This window comes from Syngnathoides biaculeatus, chromosome 9 (assembly GCF_019802595.1).
Source record: "Syngnathoides biaculeatus isolate LvHL_M chromosome 9, ASM1980259v1, whole genome shotgun sequence".
Classification (NCBI taxonomy): domain Eukaryota; kingdom Metazoa; phylum Chordata; class Actinopteri; order Syngnathiformes; family Syngnathidae; genus Syngnathoides; species Syngnathoides biaculeatus.
This window is the reverse complement of record NC_084648.1, coordinates 31,451,957-31,478,084: the sequence shown is the minus strand read 5'-3', so window position 1 is coordinate 31,478,084 and position 26,128 is coordinate 31,451,957. Positions and strand designations below refer to the sequence as shown.

Below are 26,128 nucleotides of genomic sequence, written 5' to 3'. Positions count from 1 at the left end.
TCACAGGTGAAGTGTCTATTATGTGCAAGAGAGCTTGTATACAACAATAACACCTCTTCTATACTGAGGCATTACAGTGTACTGCATGAGAACAAGACATGGAAAAACACATATCCACATTTATATGAACTGGCAGTTGCATTTCTCTGCATCCCAGCTTCATCTGTGGCCTGTGAAAGAAAGTTTTTTTCAAGTTGGTGAAATAGTTCCCCCCCAAAAAAAAACAAACTGTTGGAAAGCTATTATTTAAAAATAAAAATAGTAAGTTTCTTTCGGCTATCCAAAATTAGCAGATGAGACATGGAACACGGGAAATAAACAAAACTAACCCAACCAAAACAGAGACCATGACAGACATTGGAGGGAAAGTTAACAATTTGTTGTGTGGGCTGGTCCATCCTCGAGCAAGATCACGAGTTAACAAGCTAGCCTATAAGCTACTGAGTTAGAGCTCTTAAGAAGCTTAGCAGCTCGCCCTATTGGACCACTCACACAATAGCTAGGTTTACATAAATACTTTTTTGTAATTTTGATTTAAACAATTACAGTAGATCTCTGGAAAGCTGTTCCCCTGAAGTAATTCATTTGGGTCGGGCATATTTATGATGTGCAATACATTTAATTGGACCAGCCGTAAGAGATGCACACTTCATCTTGAACATTGCATTATATATGAAGATGGAGGCCCATCCACCACAATGGACAGTAGATAGGATTGTTTTTATACTTTTATTGGGAATCAGAACAGCTTGGTAAAAGAAAAACTCGTACTTGTATCCCATACGAGCTCTCTCGGGAGCCGTCATAACAATGCAGTGTGTAAACCATAACATCAACATGCATCTACTTAAAGGGTCATGGACACCTAAAACATAACTTTTAGTACTGTATTTTCACAGCTATAAGGTGCACCGTATTAAAAGGCTCGGTTTCAGATGCGGATGCAATTCCATTATTTTATACATGTATAAGGTGCACCGTATTATTAGGCGCAGGGTGGCGCTCGTGAGACACTGAGGCATAATTGCACCTTTATTTTTGTAAGCAGATGAACAAGGTTAATGTGTTGCCGAACACACTTCTCTGTTCACAAGCCGTCAAAAACGTGACTATGTGGGATTTATTCCTGATGAGAACAGATCCATCAACAAAGTTTTCGTATGCGTCCAGACTTTTATATGCTTTCCAACTTTTCCGTGTAAATCTCGACGATTTACTCACCAGGTCCATGTGTATATCCAGTTGTCCAAGACAAGCGGAAGCGAATTAACAGTCCAATCATCAACTTCGACATTAAATACGGGTCCTCTCTGCCGAGTTTATGTAATTTTTCCATGACTGACGGTATCGGACAAGACTCTGGGTGTCGTGCCACAAGACATTTTTCTGTGTCATCTCCAACCAACTTAGCATTGAGCAATGCTTAGCTTGACCAGTAATACGGCGAGGTAAACAAAAGTCACATGATTTTATGACGTAGGTGCACAAGCTCTATAGACCGTGTGCTTAAAAGAGAAGAAAAAAAAGATGGGGGGGGGGGTGCACGGGCCGCAACTGCTGTAAATAGGAGGCCGGCTTGCTAGAAGGTGCCTTTATGTGCATGCACTCGATGTATTGGCCACACCTGAATCTAGCGACGAGGTGGATGAGTGTAACTTTTTTTTTTTGGAGCACACTGTCACATGATCAACCAACACGATCGACACATTGAGTGCCCCTGGTGTAACTGAATTTCCTTTGACATGGCTCATGATGGTGATGACTTTCTACGTAAATGCACTCGCAGTACGTGAAGCAGCTCGGAACATGTGCTTTTGGCATCACTTACGTACATGCTCAGTACGGTTCACTCACATTTCCTGTTTCCAGATGAATACTGATTGTTTAGGAGCAGGCTTTAGTTCACAACGTTTGTGAAATAAACAGGTAAATTAATGTCAAGACTACACAAAATAAGCAACGTCTTTCAATATCTATTTTTTTTACTCGTAGCAAATTCTACGCGCGTGATTTTTCGTGCTTGACTGTGAAGATTTGCGAGCGCGATCGTGCTCGTCAAATCACAGTGACTGCAGTACCAGTAGTTTTTACTTTTTCAGGAAATTCCAAATTGCTGTACAGTATCGGCTATGCCCAGTGTTTGCACAATAGCTGTTATCACTTCTCCTTCTCAGCTCCTAGATGAATTGATTTTCACCCATGAACTGCTATCTGGTTTTCACGTTTGCTTTACAGAAAATGCCATTTTCAGAGGTAAAACCCATAGGCAAAAACAAGCATTACCTAATGAAAGAAACAATGAATGGTGCCCACTTGTCTTCTTTACTTGTCTATGAACCCTCCCACATAATTTGTGGTCATTAGATATTATATTAGATATGTTTGTTAGATATTTTTGATTGCCAGGTAATTCAGTTATCTCTGAAAGCTAATAGAACTTACATTTATATTGACAACATTAGCAGAGGGTACTCTTACGGTATATAGTAAGGCGCTATATTTACTCAAGTAACATTTTGGATGAATTTTACTTGTTAGAGTAGGTTAGGGTCAGACTTTTACTGGATTGTTTGCATTAAGATAAAGCTTTACTTTTACTCTATACACCACTGTTTTTTTTTTTATTAATCAAGTATTGCTTGCGCAATATACTTTTAGACTCTGACTTCCACTCCCACGTTGGGCCCTGTACTTTAACTTCCACTCCCACGTTGGGCCCTGTTTGTACCAATCCAATGTTATTTTATTCCACATAACAAATCAAATGGCACACACAGGGAGACACATGCCTGAGACAAAGCCTGTAATGGCCAATCAAAGGGACTATTTTTTTGGTGGGGTGGGGGATCAGGTGCATGACTTCTATTGGGTTCAAAAGAGAGCATTTTCTCAATTCAACTTTCTGGGTATTTTGAACAGGTCTTTCCCTCATGGTAGATCAATCATGGGCATTATCAGTTTTCTGTTCATCAAACTGTAATGATTCCAAAAACATTGCCTTAAACGTACCTGCTGCACAGCCTTTTCAGCACATTTCTACTGAATTAGCTGCACCAATCACAACTCTCTCGCTGTCTGGGATGCTCAGAACTACTTCATTTAGTTCCTTCCAGAATTTCTCTTTAAACTCTAGGTCACATCCTACCTGTGGGGCATAGCCGCTAACCACATTATACATAACACCCTCAATTTCAAATTTTAGTCTCATCACTCGATCTGATACTCTTTTCACCTCCAAGACATTTTTATCCAGCTCTTCCCTTAAAATAACCCCTACTCCATTTCTCTTCCCATCTACTCCGTGGTAGAATAATTTAAACCCTGCTCCTAAACTTCTAGCCTTACTACCTTTCCACCTGCTCTCTTGGATGCACAGAATATCAACCTTTATCCTAATCATCATGTCAACCAACTCCTGAGCTTTTCCTGTCATAGTCCCAACATTCAAAGTGCCTACACTCAGTTGTAGGCTCTGTGCATTCCTCTTTTTTTCTGACGATGGATCCGGTTTCCTCCTCTTCGACCCACAGTAGCTGAATTTCCACCGACGGCCTGCAGGTTAGCAGTGTCGGGGGCGGGCGTTGTTAACCCGGGCCACGACCGATCCAGTATGGGATTCTTTAGATGAACGCTCATATTTGTTTGGCACAGTTTTTATGACGGATGCCCTTCCTGACGCAACCCTCTGCATTTATCCGGGCTTGGGACCGGCCTACAGATTGCACTGGTTTGTGCCCCCATGTGGCTGCATTAGAAATAGGAATAGAAATAGCTCTTACTCGTGTTGTGGAAATTCCTTCACTGCCGATACTGTTGCCTGAATTGGAGATCGGCAACCTCAAGTACTCATGAGTTCAGACACCTGGCAATAAAACCTGGGTGCACTGCAGCAGATGGTCTGGATGATCTGCCATTTTCTGGTGAATATGTTGACTCTCACAACAACAATTTTATTCTGTTCTTTCCATGGGTATGCAGCATTTACATGCACAGGTGTGGATTAAAAAAAAAACAAATCTGTTCACATACACAAAATTCTACAGCTCAAATAACCATATCAGTCCAGTATACAGAACCATCTACCCCATTTACATTTCTATTTTAAGCATCTAGTGCCCAAATAATACCACAAGATACCGGTTTATAGCTTTCACTATAAAGTTTAGCGGTTTTGCTCATGACATCTTGGGAAAATGGGAATGGACGGGGCCTGGATACTCTCTGGTTATGGCATCAGTTTACCACATGAAAATTACATTTATGATTACGAAGATTTCATAGTGATAGCCCGATGTCTACGTTTTAATGTCATGTGTTATACCAACACTACCTTTGAGCTTGACCAATATATCTTGACGTATTGGGCACACCTGAAGCAAGCAACGGGGTTGATGATAGTCTGACATCTTTTTTTTTTTTTTTTTTTTTTTTTTGTCATATGATCGACACATTGAGCACTTCTGTTTGAGACTGAATAAGTACTTTTGGAGGTGGTTAGTTGAAGGTGTGACTTCAGTTCACTCATTGGTGAGAATGTTGTGCTTTAGTTGACTTGAGAGAAGTTGGTGTCACCGTCACTGACATTGTAGGGTATTTTGTACTCCTTGAATGCTGGGAGCTAGATCCACACATCCACCATCCACATACACGTAATTCTGGGTGTTAATCTGTGAATTACTATCAGAATCATCTTTATTGACCAAGTATGTGACAACACACACATAATTTGTCTCGCCCTAGTACAACATACATGTTGAGTATGAAAAACAATAGTCAATTCACAGTTGTGCAAAGGATGCATCCTGCCCACTCTTGTCCTGAGTTTGAGTTTTTCCTTGTATGTGGCAGCCCCAAACCAGACTGTGATTGAAGTACACAGTATTCATTGAATAGACAATGTGGAGAACTGTGAAGGCAGCTCTTGTGACAGGCCATGCTTCCTCAAAAGCCCCAAGAAGTACCTTTTGTTGGGCTTTTTTTTTTTTTTTAGGATAGAATGGATGTTTGTCTCCTACTTCAGATCCTGTGAAACTCTAATTCCCAAGAACTTAAAGGTATATTTGACACAAGACATCATGAGGGGCAGCTGTGGTGAAGGTTGCCTCCTGAAGTCCACAATCATTTCTACAGTCTTTAATTTGTTCAGATCCAGGTTGTGTTAGCCACACCAAAGCTCCAGCCTCTTGACTTCCTGTTGATACACACTCGTCGCCATCTTTGATGAGCCGACAACTGTGGCGCCATCTGCGAACTTCAGGAGTTTGACTTGAGGTTCAGTCGTTTGTATAGAACGAGAAGAGCAACAGGGAGAGGACACAACCTTGGGATGATGGTGTGTGTGTGTGGATGAGGTTAGCCTCACCTGCTGTGTCCTGCGTGTCAGGAAGTTATAGATCCACTCGCAGATGGCAGGCGAGACTCCAAGGTGGAGAAGCTTGGAGAGGAGTTTGGGGATGATGGTATTGAATGCAGAGCTGAAGTCCCGAATTGGATCCTCCAATAGGTTCCTAGACTGTCGTGGTGTTCAAGGATGAAGTGCAGACCCATGATGACTGCATCAGCCAGAGACCTGTTAGCTTGTTGGGATACTCCATTGGGTTCAATTTGGGACCTGCAACGCTCTTGAGGTAGTCCAGCACAAGGCATTCAACGGACTTCATGATCACAGATATCAAGGCAACTCGCGGGATGGTTGCGGAGCGTTTGAAGCAGTCTGGTGCTTCACACAGTTCTAGAGACCTACTGAAGATTTTTGTGAAGAATGGAGCAAGTTGTTCTGCGCAGACTTTGGATAAGTCACAGGACTTGACAAGACCAGAAAACAGCATATTCAACAATCAAAGGAGCCCCTCTTTAATATTTAGTTGCGCACCCTTTGACAGCGATGACAGCCTCCAAACATTTCTTGTATCCATCTATAAGCTTTTTGCACTCATCAGGTGGTATTTTTTTTCACATTTCCTTTGGAATGTGTTCAACCTCTTGAACATTTGGAAGGTTCTTTTCCCAAACATATTCAATTGGATTGTCAGCAGGTCTCATTGCTGCCCATGGTAAAACAGTCCTTTTTTTCCCCAGTAAAGTCCATAACTGTGCTTTTTACAATATTTTGAACCCATGATTTTTGCCATAAAACAAGTCTTATTACACAGGTGAGACAGCATTATGGATCCGCCTCCATGCATGACTGTTGGCAGTGTTTTGCTTATTCTTCATTGCGCTTGTCTGTGCACAAACTGATTGGGTGCATTGCTAAAAAGCATTATTTTTGTTTCATTTGTCCATAAAATATATGCTCATGTATCAACCACAAGTTATTTATAGAAAAAAAAATCCTTTGAATCATTATACCACATTTTGTACTTCGAGGTTGCCAATAATGGGAAGCACAACTGTGATAATAATCTTACTTTCAAAATAAAAGTAACACATTGATCTATTGGGGTTTATTTCTGTTTCTTGATCTCATGTGGACTGTACAGAAAAGGCCAACATGCTGGATGTGGCGCGTGTTGTACTTTGCTCAGGTCTATCTTAGGGGCTGAGTAATAATGTACAATGAAAGAAGAATATGAAAAATGAAAAGAAAGCGTACTGATGAAATATGGTGATGGCGCGTTGTGCTAAAAGTGGCAACTAATGTTAATGGTTTTGGAGGTTTGACATCCAGGAAAAGGAGCTATACTTTCCTTATTTTCCTTTGCAAGGAGTCAACCAGGATTTATGTATGTACGAGAAATAGCTTAAGATAAAATTGAGTCCAAAAGGAAAAGGTGAGAGTTCAGCATTGAGATTCTGACAGACAGTAGAAAAGAAATGAAACAAATTTGTGAAAGGAACTTAGGGCAGTAGCACTTGGACCCTTGCCTCTCTAAATCCTGTAATATACCCCTCAGGAAATGGAGGAGTATAGTCATCGAGAGTGAAGAATATTTATTGCCCTTCAAAATTTGCTCGTTCATCTCCTCAGCTTTGCTAGATATTATATCTGGCTTGTGTTGTGTTTCTGTCTTAAGGCTGACTACTGCACAAATAAAGAACCAATGTAAGCACTTCCTATATTGAGGCACTGGAGTCAGCAAGGGGCAAAAAGAGGACAAAATGTCCAAGGCAGCTAGTCCAAATGCATGAAGAATTATGGATATCTTGAGTATTATATATTTACAAAGTGAGGGAGTTTGCAAAGTACTTTTCCTGATACTGCTCCCAGGGACCAGTATTATCATTAAAAGGATGCCATGATAAGTCTTTTATTTTCAGGTCTTAGGCTGAGCTACCTGCTAAGTTTAAATCATGGCTTGGAAATCTTAACAAGCAAGCACTATTGTTTCAATTCTGACCTTTACTAAATTGTTTTCTTTGCTTATTGAATTCATAATCAGTCGGTACTTGTTTTAATATTTGTACCTACTAGTTAAAGTTTGTGATTGTAGCAGAATATAATAATTGCTTATTGTTGCTCCCAGGCGTCAATTCCAAAAGTTATTCCTGGTTTAACATTCATTTGTTTATAGACTGAATAAGGCCATAAAGCCAATACACTAAAAATAGAACATAAAGTTGTGACAAAGTTTTCAACACAACATCCATCCATTTTCCATACCACTTATCCTCACTGGGATTGCTGGTATGCTGGAGTTTATCCTAGTTATCTCTGGGTACGAGGTGGGGTACACTCTGAACTGAACGCCAATTAATAGCAGATACACAAAGATTCACATCTACTGGAAATTCAGTATTCAGTTAACGTGTTTTTTGGGGGATGTGGGCGAAAAACGGAGTACCCGAGAAACCCCATCCAGGCACGGGGAGAACATGCAAACTCCACACAGGCACAGCCGGATTTTAATCCATGTTATCAGAACTGTCATGCAGATGTGCTAACTATGTGTCCAACGTGCCGCCTTCAACAAATGATCATAATTTCAGTCTTTGAATCACTCTCTACAGTACCTATGGGGATCTCAGCACCTCATGATTTGATTATTATGAAGAGAACTATGATTAAATTCAGGTCTAGGAATATCGTTGTATCTTCTATAGAGATTGTGCATGTGACGTCACCATTTTTGCAGCGCCATATTGCCGGTCAAATAAAGCTGCTTGGTAGTGTGGGAGTTGTTGAACCGGAGCAGATTTTTCACAATGCCTGTGACCTATTGTGCTGTTGGTTGTCACAATAGATGAGACAGTTCTTCAAATAGATCAGGGGTGTCAAACTCATTTCACACTGTGGGCCACATACGGCCTATGGAGATGTCAAGTGGGCCGGACCATTAAAATGATACCATACTCTACTATAAATAACCAAAATATCATGTCTTTCCTTTGTTTTGGTGTAAAGAAGCACAAGAACATGAGGAAAATGTTAAAATTTAACGAACATTCCTTTGACAAAACATTTTATGAAACACGTCAGATTTCATTAGACATGTGCAATTTACTTTTATCACTCATATATGCATAGCAACTGATCCCACTGATTGTACAAAGGCACAAAACTTTAAGTAATTGGTATTGAAAAATATGTAATGCACTAAGATTAAATGAGATTTATAAAGAAAGGAATTTTTAAACCATTTTCTCATGTTCAAATAAAATCTGAATTTAATCGTTTATAATTCCCACAGCTCACCTCACCACACTTTACAGACTAAGGAGAGTGCAATTAAATGTGTAATGAAGAAAGTATTCACATCTCCTCTAAATGCGCAGTCATACATGAAACACACACAATACATACTGAAAATTCAGTCGCATGAAAGGTAGAATTCCACCACGCTTTTTTGTAGTGAAGTTGCTGACTAACATTAAACATCTAAATTTTTGTTGTGGTGTCCATCATTGGCACCAACTCAAACTCTTCAGTAACAGTCAATGTCTCATCAACTCCATGATAAATAAGGCCAGTTGTGCCACGTCTGTGATGTAAGTGCTCTCGTCAATTGCAACAGAAAATGTAATAAATGACTTGACTCTCTTTCAATTGACTGTCTATATCTGCTGATAGGTCTGAAATCCTCTGTTCTAGTATTCCTCGACAGGCTAATATTGGCAAACGCTTGTCGGTTCTCAGGACATACAAGTTCAGCCGCCTTCACCATGCATCGTTTAACAAAGTCCCCGATGGAATACAGCTTTGATGCTAATGCTATTTCGGTAGCAATTACTTAGGTAGCTGGCTTTTACCACTGCTTCACTGATTGTCGGCTCTGGATGAAAGTTGGCTACTGTTTTCTCAAGACCCGCCTGCAATTCGTTGATTTTATCTCTTCTCAGTAGTCCTTGTAAGCCGTCATATTTTTCACTGTGAAGAGTCTCGTAGTGGTGTCGAATATATTCCTTCAATACTCCAAAACTTGTTGCAAACACACCAAGCACAAAGGTTTTCCATGCATTTCTATAAATAAATGGGACGTGGTCCATTTGTCATTGAAAATTCTACACTCCATATCTACTTTTCTCCATTTGGATGACATTTTGGCTAAAGAGGGTTTAGGGGAGGGGTAGAGACCAGGGTTAAAACAAAGTTGTAACAACCAGCAGATACCGCATTGATACCATCTACTGTGTTAGGTTGTCTCGGAGCCTGCTGTTGTCTTCTTCTCTGATCAAAACAATGTTGTCTTCTACTCAACAGTGTGCCCCTAGCGGATAATCAATGAATGGCATCTTATTGATAATATTTATTCCGTGTCTTTTATGCATTTTTTACTTTTAAATTATCATGTGGGCCTGATCAAACCTCCTCGCGGGCCGGAACCGCGTGCCTTTTGTTTGACAAGCCTGAAATAGATCATTCTAAGGGATAGCAGCTGAAAAGATGAGAAAAGATCAATTGATTCTGGCAATTAAATGGGATGGATGGTGCCCAACGAAATACACATGCCTCTGTTGCAATCTTTTCATTTCAGGTAGGAATTATTCTTCTCAATCTCAAATTATCAAGAAGTATTTATAATGCCACGTTAATTCATTTAAGAACAATGCGTATTTAAAAAAAATACACCGTCTATTGCAGAAAGGCCTACGGAGGTTAACGTGTGGCAGCAATACGCTTGTCTACGGAGGAGACGACTCCCTGTCCTAAACGTTTTTCCAGTCATAGTTAATGAATGCGAGTTTGTGTAAAACCAGGAGTCATTTATTTAAATATTGGTATTTGTATTGAAAAAATCTTAGTGGGCCCAGCACTATGTGGGATTTATTCCTGATTGAGAACACATTCAGCAACAAAGTATTTGTGTGCATCCAGACTTTTATACACCTTCAAACTCTTCTCTGTAAATCTCAACTACTTATTCACCAGATACGTGTGTATATCCAGTTTTCCAAGATAAGCGGAAGCGGATTAACAGTCAAATTTCTTATTGGCGAAAACATCGACTCCGACATTAACTATGGATCCTCTATGCCAAGTGTCTCAAATTTTTCCATGTACCTTTGTTTATTATGACCTTTTAAATGTTTAACGGTATCAGAGAAAACTCTGGGTGTGATGCTATAAAAAATATTTCCGTTTCGTCTCGACGGAATTACCTTTCAACAATGCTTTGTTTGACTGGCATTAGAGCTCATGCACGTGACGTCACCATTTTCATGGCGCCATATTGATGGTCAAAAAGAGCTGCTCGACAGTGTGGGGGACATTGAACTGGAGCAGAATATTCACTATGCCTGAGACTTGTTGTGCAGTTGGTTGTTACAACAGACAAGACAGATATTCAGAGGTCATTCTATAGAATACCACCTGAAAAGACCAGAAATGATCTTTGGCTTTCTGCAATTAAACATGATAGATGGCGCCCAACCAAATACACACGACTGTATAGCGATCACTTAATTTCAGGTAGGAATTATTCTTCTCAATCTCAAATTCCCAAACAGTATTTCTAATGCCAAGTTGGCAAACAGGGGGTCATCTCCAATGTACATGGAAGCGAAACTTTGGTAAACATCTCCCTGACAGATGTTTTTTTTTTTTTTTAATATGCATTCTCAAATGAGTCCAATGCGTATTTAAAAAAAGAAAATAAACCGTCGGTCACAAAGAGGTTAACATGTTGCCACAACACGCTTCCGTGTACGGGGGCCTAAAGCCTATCCCAGTGGTTTATTTTCATTTTAAAATACGCATTGGACTCTTTTGAGAACAATGCATATTAAAAAAAAAAATTGTCACGGAAAGGTTTATCGAAGTTTAACGTGTGGCCGCAACATGCTTCTGTGTATGGAGGAGCCGACTCGCTGTCTTTTTTTCCCCCCTGGTTTGTGTATAACCAGAGGTCATTTATTTAAATATTGGTATTTGTATTGAAAAAATCTGAGTGGCTCCATCACCATGTGGTATTTATTCTTATATGAGAACAGATCATGCAACGAAGTATTTGCATGTGTCCAGACTTTTCTACGCTTTCAAACTCTTCTGTGTAAATCTCGACGACTTACTTACCAGATACATGTGTAGATCCTGTTGTCTAAGACAAGCGGAAGCGGGTTAATAATCGATTTTATCGGCGAAAACATCAACTTTGGAATTAAATATGGGTCCTCTATGTCAAGTGTCTCTAATTTTTCCACATACCTTTGTTTATTATCACCTTTTAAATGTTTAACAGTATCTGATAAAACTCTGGGAGACGTATTTTCGTTTAGTCTCAACGGACATAGCATTGTACAATGCTTTGCTTGACAGGCAATATGGCCAGTCACGTGATTTCGGTGACATAGGTGCACAAGATCTATAGCTGTTGTTGTCATTTCTTGTCCCAACGTATGGTAATTATTGATATTATTTCTTGAAATTCTCTTTCCCCTTCTCTTTCACCATGTTTTCTTTAATAAAATTGAGTGATATTTTTATTGATCAAAATTTTCAGTAGGGAATTTGTTTTGATCCATAAGTACGTAAATTAAGAGCTGTCTCACAGAACAAATTAAACTTGTAAGTCATGGTACCACTATACTATGTAGGGTGTTACGATATTGAAGAAAATCCATACAGCAGCACACACAATGAAGGCGTGCGTGTACAGTGCATGCACGTGACGAGTCTTTGCACTGGGCACATGGGGAAGAGGTGTCAATTATACACAATCACAAAGTGCACAGAAAGAATAGAGAGGAAAGTATTGAGAGGACAAGGATAGACTCATAAACACTTGTAAGAATTTTCTAGTTAAGAAAAAGATTGACAGCTGGAAAAAGTAGTAAAATATGGACACATTTTGATTTTCCTTGACAATTCATAGTCCGTACAAGAAAAATATCTCCTAATGAGTGAGCTCCACAAGTAACAGGCATACTATTTGAGGCCTGTCCACCAATCAGTGCAAAAGAAAAAAAATTGACTGGCAATCAAACGTGTTTCAACCATAGCTGTTTGTGCTGATACTGGATACTCTGGGGGGAAAAAAAACAAAAACATCCATCCATCCATTTTCTAAGCCGCTTATCCTCACGAGGGTCATGGATGTGGTGGAGCCAATTCCAGCTGTCATCAGGCGAGAGGCAGGGTACTCCCTGAACTGGTGGCCTGGCTATCCCAGGGCACATGGAGACAGTCAACAGTTGTACTCACAATCGCACCTAGGGGCAATTCAGTCTTCAATTAAAGTGTATTTTTGGGATGTGGGAGGAAACCCAAGTGCCCGGATAAAACCCACACAGGCACGGGGAGAACAATGCAAATACCATGCAGATGGGGCTGGGATTTGAACGCTGGTCCTCAGAACTGTGAGGGCAACCTTCTACAGCAGCCCCAGCATGCTGCAACCAAAAAATATTCATAATTAGAAACAATAGCAATGCTCGTTTTTTTTTTTCATTCGTAATTTGTTTTGGATATGATTTTGTTTATATTATTTATTCAGTATTATTGAGGATTAAAAGTTAATTGCTCTTAAAATAGATATACTTGAATCATTAGACCATGGTCCTCAGTCCGAAAAGTGTGGCGTGCCCTTTCCGGGTCTGGGATGAGATCCTACGCCAAGTAGGAGTTCAAGTATCTTGGGGTCTTGTTCACAAGTGAGGGAAGAATGGAGCGGGAGATCGACAGGCGGATTGGTACAGCGTCTGCAGTGATGGGAACTTTGTATTGGTCCGTTGTGGTAAAGAGAGAGCTAAGTTGAAAGGCAAAGCTCTCAATTTACCAGTCAATCTATGTTCCTACCCTTATCTATGGTCACGTGCTGTGGGTCATGACCAAAAGAATGGCAGCGAATAACTAGTGGCCAAGGCCAAGGGCAGCCGGGCTCTCCCTTAGAGATAGGGTGAGAAGCTCGGTCATCTGGGAGGGGCTCATTGTCGAGCCGCTGGTCCTCTGCATTGAGAGGAGCCAGATGAAGTGGCTGGGGCATCTGATCTGGATGCCTCCAACATCCCACCAGAAAAAGACCCTGTGGACGACTCAGGACGCGCTGGAATGACTGTGTCTCGGCTGGCCTGGTAACGCCACAGGCTCCTTTTGTAAGAGCTGGAAGAAGTGGGTCGGGAAAGGGAAGTCTGGGGATCTTTGCTAAAGTTACTGCCCCTGCGACCCGATCTGGAAAAGTGGTAGAAGATGGGTGGATGGATGGATGGATGAATGATTAGGCTCCAATGTTAAATCATCAGCATTAAAACACATCAATGATATGATTGTTTAGTTTGACAATTTCTAGGAAAATATATACTGAAAAAATGTTAGTGTCACCGGTTTAGACGAATCAATGTTCAGACTGCAGATCTATTTTTCTTGGCATTTTCTTCGGCATGTATCAATTATTTTTCATGTCCAATTGAATGGTACATCCATCCCAGGGTTCGTTAATAGATGGATGTAAAACTGATGTGCACCTCTTCTGAGTTCAGTAAGGATGCTCAAAGAGCTGGCATCCGACATACAGCATATGTTGTCAAAACGTCAGAATTGTTTGACAAAACAGATGCCACAAAATTGCAACGGCGGACAAAGAATCAATCGATGGTCATTGGTGAAAATATCCTTTAGAACTGATTAAATATAAGAAAATGTGGCCTGTTGTTGAACAAAATCCAACGGGCTACAATGATTTCCGTAAACACGCCGACTCCCAGTTGTATTCATATGAAATGTGACGTCACGTTTCGTGTGCATGCACCTCCCACACTCAGCGGCAAGTAATGGGTCCTGACAGAGGTGTGTGTGTGTGTGTGTGTGGTGTGTGTGTGTGTGTGTGGTGTGTGTGTGTGCGTGTGTATGGGGAGGTGGGGGGTGGGTGCTGCGTGTCTGGAAGTGGCGGCCATCGTCAGTGGTTGCGAGTGTGCTGCTTAGCACACACTCAAGCTATTCATTTTACATACTTTTTCACTTCTCACACTTGGCCACATATCCATGTCAGAAGGTTCCTGGGGGCCTGGCGCTGGATTGGGGGACTGCAAGTGTCGGACCAAGTACCAGTATGTTGGTGCTGTTTCCTGGTCCGTGCGCCCTGCCCCTCTGCTTTACCTGCCACCCTGGATTTTGAATGCAGTACACATTGACCCACTTTCATAGAAGTCAGATGAGTGCATTGTGTTTTGGAATAACAAACAATTTAGATTGTAAGGTGTATCTCTCCAGGTGAATCAGTATTATTTACACTTGTCTTTGGTGGTGCTAATTTAATGGGAAAATAATTAGTAATTCAATATACCTGTAAATTATGTTAAACTGTGTAGTTACCAAAATGTCAAATGGTTCTAACAAACATTGAAAACATGCTGAAATAATTACTTATGTTATCCACCAACCATAGGTTGGCACAATTGACCCCTCCGTGGATATTGCACAATCCGCGTCACTGACCAATCAGAGGCCAGAGATCTGCATTAACCAAAGCCCGTTTTTATCGCGTATTTGGGTTATTTAACAAAAAATATGGTTAAGAGGTGTAGTCACGGACTTTGTAATCGTGACAACAGGTATCCTGAAAGGCTAGTTGGTGGAGTTCGATTGGTGTAGTTCGATTCGTACCCTTTCCAAAACCGAAGACCCAGTATGAAAAATGCCTTCGATGGGTCAAACTTTGTGGAAGACCGCATCATCAACTAAAGCCATCTAATATCAACCGGAACACATGTTTCCACGAAGGTATGCCCTATATTTGATTTTCAATACATGTCTCGTATAAAGGAATTCGAAGTTCTTCCCTAGCATAACACTGCTGCGTGTGAACGATTGACACTTATTCTTTGTTGAGCGATGATCGGACTGCACAAACATATTGATTTCTTGCTGGCTCGCGACCGAAGCTTAACCAGACTGTGTTTGCACGAAGATATGCCCTAAATTTGATTTTTAATACACGTCTCGTATAAATGAATGAGACGTTCTCCGCTAGCATAACATTGCTCCGTGTGAACGATTGCCACACTTAATTCCTTGTTGAGCGATATTTAGCGATGATCGGACTGCACAAACGTATTGATTTCTTGCTGGCTCGCGGCCGAAAGTTAACCAGACTGTGTTTGCACGAAGATATGCCCTAAATTTGATTTTTAATACACGTCTCGTATAAATGAATGAGACGTTCTCCGCTAGCATAACATTGCTCCGTGTGAATGATTGAATGAAATCAGAAGCATGGCGTCTCTCTCAGTTAAGAATGTATTGTATTTAGAATCTATAATATATCGTTGATTTGAATGAAATCAGAAGCATGGAGTCTGTCTCAGTTCAGAATGTATTGTATTGTATTTGCCATTTTAACTGTTTGTCTTACGTCAGCGCACGTGGTGTGACGTCACTTCAGGAGGCGTGGTTAAGTGCCCTGTACGGAGGGGTCAATTATTCTCACAGACTGTTGGTAGGAGAAGGGACCTTGAGTCTGTATGGTTTTATTTGTCTCACAGCTCGTGCAAAGTAAAGAAACAGCAATTTGTGGCAATGCTTCTGGACTGAGAATTTACCTAAATAAATCTACTTTGGCAGTAATTTCCTTTTTCTGCCCCACCTGCATTGTTTTTCAAGTAATAGGAATCTTCCTTTTAAGATGTATACCTGTAACTGAGATTTTAGTCTTTCTGTTTGTCATCTTGTAGATGCTGGTCACTTCAAGGAGTCCTCAGTTTATGTCATCTGAACTTTGCATTTTTATTGTTGTACTTGTTTTTGACTCACAATCGCTCATTGGAATTGAAATCATTCAAAGAGGAACATGGGAGTGGTTTGGTGGTGCTTTGTCACTTCTACAGTGCAAGAGATGCAGACTCGTACTTCTACAAGTCCCCATATCCTTGTTTTCGGCTAAAAGTCTTTACAAGGTGAGCTTCTGCCGCCTTCACTTTTTAAGTCCATTTAAGAGACAAGCCAGTAAACTGCGATTGTGCTGTGTTGAAATCTTGAATTATGGTTCTATGGATTTGTGGTTGCTGTTGCGAATGTTCACTCATTACCAGAACTTCTGCAGCAGTCACTTATTCTACTAAGGAGGAAGGACATAATCTTCTGTCATGACTTTCCTCTTTTTCTTCTGCCTCATTTTGTTTCTGTTGTGAAATCTTTTTTTTCTTTTAGTATTCCACTCACTCGCTTTTCTCTTATGCATGCATTCCAGTTCTCAGTCAGTCTCTGTTGAGTCTCTCCATTCCTATCTGTGCATGAAAATGTGTTTCAAGTGTTCAAGAGATGAATATTGTATTTCCTCCGTCCATTTTCTTACATTGACAATCGAAGCCAAGCTACTCCTCAAAAGCAGTTGGAATTCAGATGTGATTTGTCTGGATCACACTCATTGGATGTAGCCATGTAAATTATTTATGCAGTAATGTAGTGACCTTTTTCTTATAGTAACTCATAGCTTCAGTCTTTTCAGTCAATCCTCAATTATTCCTCCCTCTCCCAGCATGTTTTTTACGAGTTTTTTTTTTTTCAAGTCGACTGACTCAATTTGGATTCAGTCGATCAATTTTAAGTTTTGTTTGGTGTCGTCACGTTCAAAGTAATACAACCAATAGTAGTCAACTCCTGACCAGTCATATGATGAGTGGATGAATTTCTGGCATTTCAGTCAGTTTATGGAGATAATCAACTCAAACAATTTAAGTAGAGTTAGGACAATAGTAGATTTCCATCCATCCATTTGCCAAGCCACTTATCCTCACAAGGGACACGGGAGTGCTGGAGCCTATCCTAATCAACTTCGGGCGAATGGCAGACTATACCCTGAACTGGTCTCCAGTCAGTTGCAGGGCACATATCGACACTGTCACTAAGTGTGAATTGAACCCACGCTGCCTACACCAAAGTCGGACGAGTATACTGCTGCACCATCAGTGACTGCATAACAGTAGAATTCACACACTCAAAGCATAGAGTCCACAAATTATGCAGGGTCTGTCATTTACCCTTTTTAAGTGAGCCAAGTCCCTTTCGGAACCTGTACTGGCCCCAAATGTTCATGATATAATACATTAGGCTTTAGTTGTTATTTTTAATGTTTTGATACTGTATGATACAAACCCAATTCCAATGAAGATGGGACGTTGTATTAAAAAAATAAAAATAGAATACAGTGGGACCTCAGAATTTGAAAATACTTCGTTCTTGTGAAGTGTTTGAATTGGTTCATTGACCAATGGACCTTGCCAACTGCCGATCTTCAGCTCCGCTCCCCTTAGCTACAGTTGCCATGACCCACAATCTTCCAAAATGGTGACTGAACATAACAGGTTTGAACTGGGTTCTCTATTGCATATTACAGATAATATTGGGGTATGTTTTTTGCCAAATGCATCAGACTTGTCCAAAAGAGTTCTGCAGAGAGGTCTTAACTATTTCACGCAACGATATGTACACGGAATTAAGATTTTGGACGGAGCAGGACGCAATGTCAGAGTAACAGTGAAACGTGGGCGATCGATGCAAAAAAGTTTGACACCTCACACACTCTAAAAATAAAATTGTGGAATCGCACTGCGCATGTAATTTAGGTTGAGTACATTTTACTTGGAAAGATCATGAGTAATATCATTGCAGTCTTTATAAGTGAGTGGGTGTATTCATTTGACTTGGCTCGTAATGAAACCCAGTGCTCTGTTTTAAAAGTCCGATGTGATGCAAATAGGCAAAAAGACATTTGTCTTGCATGACGTGGCGCATTTACCTATCACTAACCCGACTCATAGGCATAAAACATTACACAGTTCATTCAGCAGGTCAGTGATACACTAACAAAGCGAAAGTTGTTCTCCTGCAATGTTAATATAGAAATCAAATGTTAATATAGAAATCAAACTCAGAGAAGATACTTCTCCCTCACTTACCTTCGAACATACAGCCTTGTGTTTGTTGATATTGTCCATAGTTAGTTGTACGTGCGGTCTTCCGCCAGCCTTCAATCCATCGTAGACACTTCCTCAACTGTGTTTTAGGCTTTGGAAAATGAATCAGCTGGGCCCCTTGTAACCTAGTAGGATATCGTTCATCAGAATTGCACGTTCCCCAAGTGCATCTGAGGACCATTTTGTTAGTAACATTAACTTTTCCAAGTGCACGCGACCGATAACCAGTATTGCTTGTGGGACATGACGGCAAGAGGGGCGAGTCAAGCGAGGGGTTAAGACAATGTGGCTATCTGATTGGCTATTATTGTATTAGTAATTGACACGTCGGAAAGGTCCATTGAGTGCTTTATTGTCTTACTACACAAAGTCGACATTTTGGTATTTTATTTTTTAGATTTTCATTTTTAAAGACAGGATATTTAAGGGTGTAGTTTGCAGTCTTTAAAAAAGAATACTTTTCATCATATTCAAACTGCATGACCTGAAAGTATAATATTATTAAAAGATTTTTTGAAAACCCATTCCTCTCTGGCCCAGTGGTATGGCTACATTTTAATTATTATTTTAAAACTTTAAAACCCTATTTTTGGCTTTTTTTTTTTAGCCCCCTGGCTCGCCACAAAAGTTAAGAAGAATTGGACAGATCCCGAGACAAAACAAAGGTGCAAGAGTCATGTGGAGTAATATTTGGCAAAGCTGCGAGCGATAGTGGGAGCAGGGAAGTGAGCCTATTCAAGTATTATTTGTTTTGAATCATTGGTCCATTGTTATATTTTAATCTAAATGTAACATTGGAATGCTTTTATTTGTTTTATTAAAAAAAAGACCTTTGAGACAATTTGGATGCAGTGTCCCTGTTCCCTTTTTTCCTCTTACTGCAATCGAAGTAGGTATTGTCAGATACTCAAAATCACATTATTTGGACTTGGGTGTACAAAAACTGTTATTGACATCCTTACTCTATAGTGTTGCTTCAGTTTTTAAGAATTGCCAAACTTATTTAGATTTCCAGCAATAAAGACATTTTTGTTTTTAAAATAAAGGCTGAATTGAACACAAAGTGTATACTTGCTAGCATAATTATATAGTACATCATAAAACAAAGGAAAAACACAAGTGGTAAAAGCCTATGAATAAAGTATGACAAGCCAGCAACTGCTACATCCTCAGCATCCCTTTACTCACTTTTATGGGCTGCTCATGGCTTCTTTCTTCCATGAGTCACGGCTGCCTTCTTCTCTATGTGCTGCTCTTTTTCTGGGGGATACATAAAAAATAAAAAAAAAGAAAAACACTTTTACAGTCGCTCTACCTGGCAGGTTTACATCAAATAAATTCGGCCTGCTGTGTTTCTGGCACCTATGGTGACGCATCCTCAGTTCTACAAATAAATTTAGATTGTGTCATGTTGACTTCAATTGCTACAGCCAAAATCAGATGATATCTATCTTGTTAATTATTAGTGTACAGTGAAAGAGGAGGGAAGTGTATGTATATGTATTTTTACATTTTCTATGCTGTCAATTTTAAATACTGTAATGTCTTATTCTGATTAAAGGGAAGGAAATGTAAGAAAATCAGTCCAATTAATTGATTAATCAAAAATAAAAAAATAATTGACATTTTTTTTCAAATATTAAAACAATCATAACTTCTATCTGGTATTGACCAGAAATTACCAGTCACCCACGTTTGAAAAATGTGTAGGTGTGGTCAGTCATGCTCGCAGATATAGTTACGGGTGTGGCCCACCAGTCATGCCTGCAGATAAAGTTGCAGGTGTGATTAGGGATGGAATCTCAAGACCTTAAAATAACTTACTGGATTAATATAACATAACTGTAAATCAAAAATAAAATAAACATACAGTACATAACTAAAATAGAAAACAAAAATTTTAAACTCAGAAATGTTCATTTCCAATTTCAACTGATATAAGTAGAACCTGATATAAAACGGTAATTAAGATTTTTCATCAATAAAAATTATTGATCTGACAAACTTTATCTGAAGAAACGTTAAATGCACTGGCCTTTCAAGGAATAAACACAAAGTGTCTATACCTGCAATGTTTTGAAAATGCTGAATGTTTAGTTCAACATAATCGGCGTTAGTGGCAACAAGCTAGCGATACATTGTAACAAACATCCCTATCGGCAAGCGTAATGGATTCTTAGAATCTAGCGAAATTACGGTGGTATCTATTGTCAATCCATTGATGAAAGCTAGCAGTAGATGATCAAAATCTTCCAAAAGCATGTAAAGGGGAAAAGTCTTCAACTTAAAGATAACGCAGTGCCATGGGGAAAATGACAGTTCACATTTAGATATATGGAGGGACTAGTCTAACGTTAGAACTTAGATCAAGTCAAAGTAAATCACAATTTCATACTTATTATAGTTAGATACTAAAACATTACCTGTGTTATATCCCAAAAATGTTTTCAGTGTAACTTAATTTACATTGGCATGGCTCGCTGCACGTGAAGACGCTCTGAACATGCACTTTTGGCATAACTCAGGGCCCCGGCTAGCCTTTTTTCATCATTAGTCATTTTTTTTTTAAACCAAGATAAATTTTCATTAGCCACCTTTCTATAATCATTGTAAAAAAATAGCCAATCACATGCCAGTCAAACTGCAATCTACTAGCATGACTAATATTCATTCTTGTTCTACAGATTACGTGCATACAAATAACTTTCAGACGTAAATGTGATCCAAGAAATTATATTTTTATTAGTAACTGAATCTAATAAACATTAAGAATGACAGATATAGAAATACAAAAGTTTCTCAGCCCTCTTCCATACTCCTGACTGTAGAAAATATCACTGTTCAACACTAAGTTTTTGCATGATTCCTGCCATAAAGATTGTACTCTTTTTACTGCTCACCCATTTACAGAAACTTGTATCAAACAATTCTTCTTCAGGACCTTCAATTTCAACGATTAACAGTTCATTTACACTTTCTGTTTTGAGACAGTTCCTTAAGGACGTCTTTATAATTTTCTGCCTGCTGAAGCCACATTCTACATCAACGACGTCTTTGCAGTTGCAGCAAATTGTCTGCTGATGCTTCACGAAGTCATCCAACTTTGGTGCCACTGATGATTTTCAGCATATTAGAACATTTTTTTCCTTCCACTGTCAATACACCATTGGCAAAAAAAAATTTAGTCCCTCAATTTGAGCCACTTGAATTTAGAAATTCATCCCTGGCAAATCTTTTGCCTCTGGCCTGCACGCGGAATAAATTTTCCGACAGCAGTCAAAGTTGTTTTGGTCGTCTTTCCTGCGTAATGGACATCCGTCAAAGTTGGCAGCTGACAAGCTGCACTTATACCACTGCCATCCTTTGTTTTTCAGAAGATAATCCCAAAGATTTATAAATTTTCCATACCATCCATAGATAGCATGAACCAATGGCAACAAAGCGTGGGTCTGATGCCGCACCCGGATGCAGTTGTCTTCGATGTAAACAATTATTCGCTCAACTTCCGGTGTAGCTTCCGCCGAAACTTTCGTCATGCTAAAGCCAGGAATCAAATACGAATTCCTGTAATATACATAAAAGTCTATAACAGTACAGAAACGTATGCTAGGATAAGCAGTCATTTTTTTTCACCATTTTAAAACTTTACTCGCCAGACTCAGTATGTGTTCGCGTATGGTGAGGGCCTTGTAACTTACTAACATGCTCTGTACGGTTAACTTACATTTCCTTTTTCCGGGTGAATACTGATTGTTTAGAAACGGACTTGTTTAATTAACATCGCTTATAAAATAAACACTTAAATTAATGTCAAGACTACACAAAAGCGACATCTTTCAATATCTATTTTTTTCTACTTGTAACAAATTGTACACACGTGACTTTTCGTGCTCAACTGTGCAGATTTGAGAACATTAAGGCGCGCGAGAGCAGTCGTGCTCGTCAAATATGTGTGACTGAATTACTGTACGTTAAGGAGTCACATTGAAAGTGGTAAGAAAGTAAAGAAATTGTTTGACAGTCTTATGTTGTAAAAATGCATTTTACTTTTCTGTAATATGGAACAAAGATAATAATTACTCAAACAATTTATTAATTCCTATAAGAAAACAAGATTTTGGAGCTGGACTGGTGTCCTCAAATGGCATTTGTTCCATGTATCTACTGTATGTTTTACAGACTTTTTGGGACCGCTCACCGGAAAACGAGTCCAATAAAATGATAACCGATCACCATTTCGAGATGGAGCAATGTATCTATTTAAATGAGTTACTTATTTACTGTATATTCTTGTGAACTGTATCCTGAGTATCAGGAGTTGTGGTTGACATTTTTTTTTTTTTAGAATGATAAAATGGAATGACCAAGTCACAAAGATCTACCCACTACAAAAATGCAAAACACATTTTTTAAAGTATTATTGAAGTGTAAATGTTTGTGTGCATTGCATAACCGCATGAGCCAATATTACATATAATTAATTACATAATTAACTTTAAACATTTTTTTGTAACTATCTGAGTTCACGTTGATTATCACTAAATACCATACGAATGAAAATGCACACCTGGGCTGTGTCACTCACATCAGTAGATTCGACCAACCGCAGTGAGAAACACAATCTCCGGTGTCCTTCCACACATCAGCAATGGCTTCTTCACTGGAGCATCCACACTCATGTTTGTTAAGATTTCTTAAGCGAGAGCTTAAAATGGGAGGGGGGGGATTCACTGACAGAGTGTTTTCCTGTACTGTCATTGTTTGCACATGCGTGGTGAGCTAAAGTTTAAAAAAAAAATACGGCTCATGTCTTTTCTTTTCTTTTTTGTTTTCGGCAAGCCGTCGCGATCGACCGAAATTGTCATCGACGCATTGAACACCCCTGTTGTATTGTAATTAAAGGAAGACCCCAAAATTCACATGTACAATAAATCCTCCAATGTCAAGTAATATTATTATTAAATATAATTTGGTCAATAATTGAAAAAAAATGAAAATAAAAAACATTTTCCCATCTAAAAAAAATCTGGATACAATATGTGCCAGCTTTCACTTCCAGACGCGGAAGAAACGTCCTTGACCAAGCCACGGATGTCGCCGGTGCTTAGCATTACAGACCATTCATTCTAGCTAAGCCAAGATGCCGACGTGTTGAGCACCAAACTGCAACAAAACTGAGAAAACGCACCCAAATTTGTCCTTCTTTAAACCTCCCAGGGGGTCAACCTGACATGATAAAACTGTGGCTGTCACAGTTGAGACTCGTTCATGAGTCGGGAAAATTTGCACGCATCGAACCATGACTGGTTATTACCCGTCTAGCTTATAGCCTTGTGCCGGAACTGTATAAGCAACAATATACTTTATGAGGCGGCATGGTGGCGCACCTATAAAGCATTGGCCTCACAGTTATGAGGACCTGGGTTCAGTCCTGGACCTCCGCGTGTGTAGTTTGGATATTCTCCTCGTGTCAGTGCGTGTGTAAACTGCCTCCTGCCCGTTGACAGCTGGGATAGGCTCCAGGACTCCCCCGACCCTCGTGGGGCTAGGCGGTCAAAGTAATGGATGGATGGATTTATACGTGTAATCATTTTAGGGAAGTCCCAATTTTTTATTTTTTTTGCATTTTATATTCCATATATAAATAAACCATTAGCTAGTCCTACGCCATACTTTGAAAATAAGCTCACATTTTTGATAATCTTTGGCCAGAGACCATAGCATTCATATATCTCACATATCATTCACATAAGATTCCAAGACCATTAAAAATATGTACTCACCGATTTTCCCCTGGATGTACAAGTGGTCCTTTCGTCAAACTGTCACGGATAATAAGTAAATTGATATATAACATGTCTTCGTCCAAACAACTTCGTATCTATTATCTAGTATCGAGTAATTATGTTATTCAGACAAATTGATTGTGATCCAAGTTCATTCCGGTCCACGCTCCATTTTTTTTTTTTGACCTTTTCAAACTCATGACAAAACTGGCATTCCGCCGCAGTTGGCATTAGGTCACAAAGAGAAGACGAACACCAGCCTTTCAAAACAAGCATGTCTGGAACATCACCGAGGTCCATGTTATGCCCCTCCGTCAGCGTCACCACCCCTCTCCAACGCGTCAACTTCCACCTGTGTGTATTCTGGCTCAAACGCTTGAACATTGTTGTTTTCGTTTAATTTGCTCAATGGTGGGAGTAGTAATAAGACGGAGCATCGACTCCATGTTATACTCGTTTTATTGGCTGTTACCACACGACACTTCCTGACTCCTATTTACGGCGATGTGCGTTTGCACCCCCACACCATCCCCCCGCTGGTTGATCGCGAGAGGCTGGGTGCTTGAAAAGTAAATCTTGGGGTAAAAAAAAGTTTGGCCACCCCTGCTATATTCTCTAAATCTAAACCAACTCCTCAGAAAAGCATCAAACAAATCTCAGCGGCCCATATAATGGGATTATTGTTCGTTGTCAGTCCGAAGCCCCCTCTCCACTACGTCAAGTTCTGCCTGTGTGTATTCCGGCTCAAACACACAGCCTTGAACATTGTACATTATGCTATTTTTGTTTTGTTCATTTGTAATTATCCAGATAGTGGATGTTCCCTGTTCGGTGAAACGTATCCATGAGCAATGGGTGGTCAGAACAGGAAGCACTGCAGGCGTGCCAAACGCTGATTGGCTGTCAGTTTTCCAGCCAGGCTCATTGGAATATCTGAGCGAGAGAGGAATTTCGATAATACTTTTCCAATTTAGAGATGTTTCTCGGTAAAATCTGTGGATAACTCCGGCATTAAAAGAAACACTGAACCCTCATCTACTAACTTTTAATGTGTGCTTCTGTTCCCATTACTTTGGACGAAGTCTTCCTTTAAAACAACATAACCATGTTGCAGAAATAATCGGTGCTAACTTAATGCAATTCAATTACTTTAATGTAATTAATTACTTCGTACCCACCAAATATTTAGAGCATGATTCGACAGAACGCCACAAACATTTTGTCCCACACTAACTACTTTTTTTTTTAACAACTTTTTAGGTGGTCAGACGTTTTCTGTAGCATGTGAAATCACATACGACAATGGCAAATATAAACTAGCTGTTGGTTTTGAATATACTGTACATGATGGTGACACACATTAAATGTCTTTTGTGAAGCTGATCAATGATGTCATTGATTGGATCGATGAATTATGACATAAAATAAAATGCTGATTATCGGGAGATACAGATTAGGCTGATCAGATCGGCTTAAAGTTTAGTCTTTAAAAGTTCTTCTACTTGTTTTACCAAAAGCAAACTGTTAAACATCCTACCTTATGATCAGAAGTGCCATCTTCTCTTCATTCTTGACTTCCAAAGAATTTTACAGTTCTTAAAGCCCCTTATCTTTCACTATCAATTCTACTGACAACATCATTTTTTGAATTTTAATTCTTCACCCTTCAGTTTGCAGGCTTGTCCCTTGACCTTTACAACAGTTTTTTTTTTCCTCCAGCTTGTTTCACCCCCCCCCTCATCCTTCCCAAAGGAAGATAACTGGCAAGTGTTGCCATATAGCTGATATGAGTGAGTGTGATTTCCTCTTGTGCACAGCGTCTCATGTGTGCGTGTGTAGTGCGTGTGCAGGAATATGTGTTTGTGTGTGTCTGGCTTGTGCCTGATAAGACCCCACACTCTTATCCTCACAGACAGCCTTGTGTTGCTGTGACACTTCATAGGCTGAACACATATAGTACTATAAGACAGTTTCACATCAAAACACATAACTACACACTGACACACACAAGCACATAGCCACACACAACGCTGACTATAATGTTTGATTGAAAGGTT

General features: G+C 39.7%; 1 protein-coding gene and 1 long non-coding RNA gene across 5 annotated transcripts in view; one reads left to right on the top strand and one right to left on the bottom strand.

Moving 5' to 3' along the window:
• Positions 1–26,128, top strand: part of LOC133506643 (tumor suppressor candidate 3) — a 142,379-nt gene that overhangs the window by 5,807 nt on the left and 110,444 nt on the right. The window lies entirely within an intron of this gene.
• Positions 177–26,125, bottom strand: LOC133506645 (uncharacterized). Of its 3 annotated transcripts, none has more exons than XR_009796568.1 (5): positions 25,609–26,125; positions 19,474–19,545; positions 18,268–18,410; positions 5,363–12,768; positions 177–5,265 (listed from the first exon to the last, which is right to left on the bottom strand). It is a non-coding gene; the product is annotated as an uncharacterized LOC133506645 (long non-coding RNA). The 3 variants fall into 3 exon arrangements; XR_009796567.1 differs by having other exon boundaries at positions 177–5,251; XR_009796566.1 differs by having other exon boundaries at positions 177–12,768; positions 25,609–26,033.